Source organism: Gallus gallus, chromosome 4 (genome assembly GCF_016699485.2).
Source record: "Gallus gallus isolate bGalGal1 chromosome 4, bGalGal1.mat.broiler.GRCg7b, whole genome shotgun sequence".
Taxonomy (NCBI): Eukaryota; Metazoa; Chordata; class Aves; order Galliformes; family Phasianidae; genus Gallus; species Gallus gallus.
Window position 1 is genome coordinate 68955231 of NC_052535.1, and position 4843 is coordinate 68960073.

The following is a 4843-nucleotide window of genomic DNA, read 5'->3' on the forward strand; positions in this document are numbered from 1 at the left end:
GTACAGTAATTACCTACAACACCAGAATGATCTCTAGGCGTTTACAGAATCACGTAGTTCCATTTGTCTTCCTCTTTCCAAGAAGATGAGGTAGGCATAAAATAATCTAGGGACAGAAAACAGTGAGAGGAAATCAGAACCAGGAACTAAAAAAACCTTGAGAGCAGACTGCCTATTCTAACAGAACTTTCTTTTGTCCCACAGTTCATAACCTGAAACAAAGGAGATTAAAGTGTGTCACTGAGCAACTGTCACCTCAGTTCCTTCCACAACTTACGTAAGCTACGTATACAGCAAATAGTTCAAAGAAAGAGAGGGAATGAGTATGAAATCTGAATACATAAACTCTCAAGAAACACTGCATTACAAGATTATTATTATTATTTTTTAAATAACCTTAGTACATTTTCACTTCCTTTGCCTAGCTGTAGGAAGAATCTAGACTGCTGAGGCAGCATACATCTACTTTTTGAATCAGTGTGACCACAGTCACTTTAAGAAGAAAGAAAACAGCTCTGTAAGGCACTTGCATGCATAATGTGATATCTAATACCTGACCTTCAACAGTATGATCTCTCCTACCAGCTGCAAGGACCTTCCAGCTGTGAGAACAGTAACATGAACTCACCTGGAGCCCATAACCTCATCACTCCTACATGGCTGCATTTGTTAAGGCCATGCAGTCAATTAATACATATATTTATAATCACCAGTTGCTTTGTTAGTTATTCTGAATGAAAGTTTAACAATGATTTTATTCCCATGGAAAAAAAAAGCAAATAATGGATAGCGAGGTTTGCAATTAATGCATTCCTCTATTTGGTAAGCCTGCTGTAATAAAAGGGAAATCTAACTGATGAAGAGGAGGCAAACTTTTGCCTTGTGTTTTGCAAAGTAAACACAGCAGTTTCCTAAAAGCTGAAGAAACTCTCATTATTGGTGATGTTTTGCCATTTAGGTAACTTCCCTTACCACAACCTGAAACACTGAATTACATCAATACTAACGTGGAGTATCACGACCACTAAAGTGTGGTCTCTATAAAAGCACTGGTGATCCAGAGTTAAAGCACCGGCACAGTTCATCACTGTGCATCACTGGTCAGCAAGTTTGCAATTAGCTTGAACAGTAACAGGCAAGATGTTTGCAATTTCTGTGGATTTTCTTCTTACTTTATACTCATATTCACTGCCTTTCTAACACAATGCTTTAAAATCTACTTGCTGGCTGGCTTCAGCAGCGGACCTGCCCTTGCAGAGGACATCCTAAAGGGACAGTGTGATGATGCTGAAGAGTGGTAGAGAAAAGCAGTGCCTCAGCTGAGGGTTACTGCCATCAGTTTGGGTCTGTCCTGCGTTGTGCTGCTCAGCATTGTTCAGCAAGCAGAAAACAGGAAAAGCGTTAAGCTGGGAACGTGATCTCCACTATCAGGAATGCATCTCTGAAGTTCAAGCTTTGTTGTTCGTTTTTCTTTTTTGCTTTGTTTTTTGTGTTTTTAAAAGTCTTTATCTACGTGCACCTCTTGGGGTTCTGCTGGAAAAACACCTCCACAGAACGGAAAGGACTGTTCCGGGAAAGATCACCGAACACGTCTTGTGATCCGTTTTCCAACGTGACGCATCCCCACGACACAAAGCGTCTGTCTCTGTAAAAGCTGCCGACGTGACCGCGAGTTCAAGCTTTTGACTCCTATCCGCGCTCGTAACGAAGATCTGAGTGACAGCTCATACTGAAAACAAGACTTAGATTTCTTCGCTGTTTCTTCGGACAGCGGGAAGTTGGAGCACCAGCGGGCTGACAGCCGCTCCGCCCAACGGTGCCAGCCGGGGCACCCCGCCCGGGGCACAGCGCGCCGCGACACCGCCGCCCGCCCGCGCACCGCCACCCTCCCCCTTTCCTTCCCCCCCTCAGCCGCGGGAGCCGCCCCCGGAGCCCTCCTCCTCCGCGCTCTCTCCTCCCTCAACCGGCAGCCCCAGCCCCCTCTCCACGCCATCGAGCGCCCGCCGCCCTCTCACCTCTCGCAGTCCGGGAAGGGCCAGGAGAGAGAGAAGAAAGGAGGAACAAAAATAAAAAATACAATTAAAAAAAAAAAATCACAAGGGAGGCCCCGGCACCCCCCGCCCTCCCGCTGCCGCTCCGTCCCGGCGGCAGCCAGCGCTGCCCCTGTACCGGGGAAGGCGGCGGGCACCGGGAGGCCGCTCCCCGCTGCTAACGGGTCCCCATGGGCCCCGCCGCCGGCCCCTCCCCGCGGGCGCGCTCCGGCGGCTGCGGCCGCGGGGCCGGCCGCACACGCGAGGGGAGGGGCGGGGCGGACCCAGGCAGGGGCGGGGCTTCTCGCCACGCCTACTTCGCGCCGCCTGCCCCGCCCCCCGGCCCGAGCGGGTGGCCCGCGCTCCGCCCCAGCCAACGGCCCCGCTTCCGGGCTGCTCCCCTCGGCGCCGCGCGCCCCCTGTCGGCTGGGCGGCGAAGGGAGGCGCTGGTCCTCCTGTGCGGTTTTCCTTCATTAACGCCGGCGCAGATGCGCGCTGGGTAGCCTTGTCTGTCTCTTGACACCGCGAAGCGAATTAGTTCTGTCGTTCTCCTCGTCCTCCATTTAGTTGAAATAAATCAGCAGTGACACAAGTCACAACGTTTAACCTCCTCTCGTGGCACCGCGTTGTGCTGTGGCAGCCTGTGCTCACCCTTTAAGGGACGCACTCTGACCTCTGCCACGCTCCTCACAGCACCTTACCGCTGACTTCTGCCACCCAAAGGTAGAATAATTTTCCAAATTAATAGACTGTGTGACAAGTCAGATGTGCCTCTGACTGAGAAAGCTGATTTAAGGGTGTGCGAGATCATCGGTGAAGCGTGGTGGGATGTGTTTGAAGCAGATGAATGTCAGGCTTTCATTGCCTCATTTGTAAGGACATGCAGCCTACTTGGCTGCCTGTGGTCTTCACGACTGACTCTGAAAGATTTACTCAGTTTTAACTAAGCTGCCCTGAGAAGTAGAGTTCTCAAAGACACTCATCGCTTCAAGCTGTGGAAAAATTATTAACTAGGTGGACAGAAGTGTGTCCCCAAGCAGGAAAACTCCCACTTCTCTCTGCAGCCAGTGGTCAGTCCAGGCAGACACTCATTTACACACATACAGCTATCTCAGGGTAATCATGTGTAGGCTTAGGATGTCCTTGGGGCGCAGGGACAGGTCTTGTGCTGTTCTCCTGAGCTGGAGGCTGAGCTAAAACTTGCCTGAAAAAAGTCTGAGTGTCTTAGAAAGGGATAGATATGCATATTACTTGCCAAAGTCCTCCTGCAGTTCCTGAAAGACTTCTTCATTCCGTCTGGGCAGAAGGGGTGAGTAAACACCAGCAAAACCTAGGAAAGTATAAATAACTAATATGGGAGATATTTCAGGGGCAGCACGGTCTCTCACAAAGTAGAACTAACTTGCTAAAATGGCATATAAATGTTGCTGTGGTTCTAGTTTATATTTTAAAGTCATACTGATGACTTTCTGTATCATTGCTGGATGGGGCTCTGGGCAACCTGATCCAGCTGTAGGTGTTCCTGTCCATTGCAGAGGAATTGGACTGGATGGCTTTTAAAGTTCCCTTCCAACTCAGGTGATTCTATGATTGCTACTTAGGTTACACCCTGGTGTCCAAATAAAATTAGTTCATTTTGCTTTCTTTTAATTGATTTCATCACATAACATTGCGACATTTAAAATTTTGTGTTAACAAATGTGTATTCATTAAAGCTTCATTAAAAGTCTTCCTAGAGAATGGATAGTGTGTTAGCTTCCACCTGGCCTTACTCAACCTTTGAGGCAACTAGATAACATTTGAGGCATTTCAGGTTCATGGGACATTTCTTATTTTGACTTCAATGGCATTGCTTCTGTTTGGCAGTGCTCACTATTTAATGGGTTGTAGGAAAAATTCTGTCAGAAAAGAACTGCAGTAATTAATTCCCTCATACTGTAGATGCTCTATATTTGAGAAAAATTGTTTTTACATGCGCATTACCCAAGATACTTTTATACAGAATATTTCAGTCAGATTCTTTGCAGTCTCATCTGGATTTCACTTTTCTAACTGGAAAGTTTAGCTGTAAAATTATGACTGCTACGTATAGAAACAGTAATGGCTCTTTCCAGACTTCCCATGATATAAAGGTTAATAACACGCTGAAGACATAGTACAGATTTGCAACACATCTGCTGTCCTTTGAGAATACAGCAGCAATGATGTTATGAACATCTCATCCTCAATTCACTGCACTTAAAACTTTGCTTATTTACCATATCGGAAACTTGTAGTTGTAATGATCGAATCACCAATCTACCGAAGTCTTAAAGATGCATTATTGCATGAAGCTAAATATCACATACACAGATCCTGGCCCCAGTGCACATGTATAAAAATAAAACAGTAAAATGTCCATATCTGACTGACTTATTTTTTTAGTGAAGTTCTGACTTTTTTTTTTTTTTTTAATCTTCTTGGCCAAAGGAGAACAAGATTTCTTCACAAAGATGATTATATTATTGTTCAGAAGGTATATGAAAATGGCCATTAGGGGGTGACGTTCCTAAAACAAAACTGCCCCAGATGAATGAAATGTTTTCTATGTTTGAGTTTTCTTGTATTTTCATCCTGATACATTAGTTTTATCTTCACTTTTTCACTTAAATCATTCTGAGACATGCCAATGTAAGGACAGAACTTCTCTCTCTGCAACTTAACATAACAAGGAGTAAAAGAAAAAGTCATGTTAGAAAACGGAAATGGATAGATGTTGTTTTGCATAAAGCCCACACCAAGCTGAAAGCTAAACCAGGAAGGAAGTTGCCACC

At 45.9% G+C, this 4843-nt stretch overlaps 1 protein-coding gene across 9 annotated transcripts in view; it reads right to left on the reverse strand.

Moving 5' to 3' along the window:
* KLHL5 (kelch like family member 5) overlaps positions 1 to 2242 on the reverse strand; it is a 49368-nt gene extending 47126 nt beyond the window's left edge. For 6 of the 9 annotated variants that reach the window (XM_015285666.4, XM_015285665.4, XM_040699823.2 and 3 more), the window contains exons 1-2: positions 2016 to 2242; positions 14 to 106 (exon numbers count right to left, since the gene is read on the reverse strand). The gene's annotated coding sequence lies outside the window, so the exon portion shown is untranslated. Of the gene's footprint in view, positions 1 to 13; positions 107 to 1519 lie in introns of all 9 variants that reach the window. The other 3 variants (XM_046940912.1, XM_046940909.1, XM_046940913.1) reach the window with 1 other exon arrangement.
* Positions 2243 to 4843: the final 2601 nt, after the last annotated feature.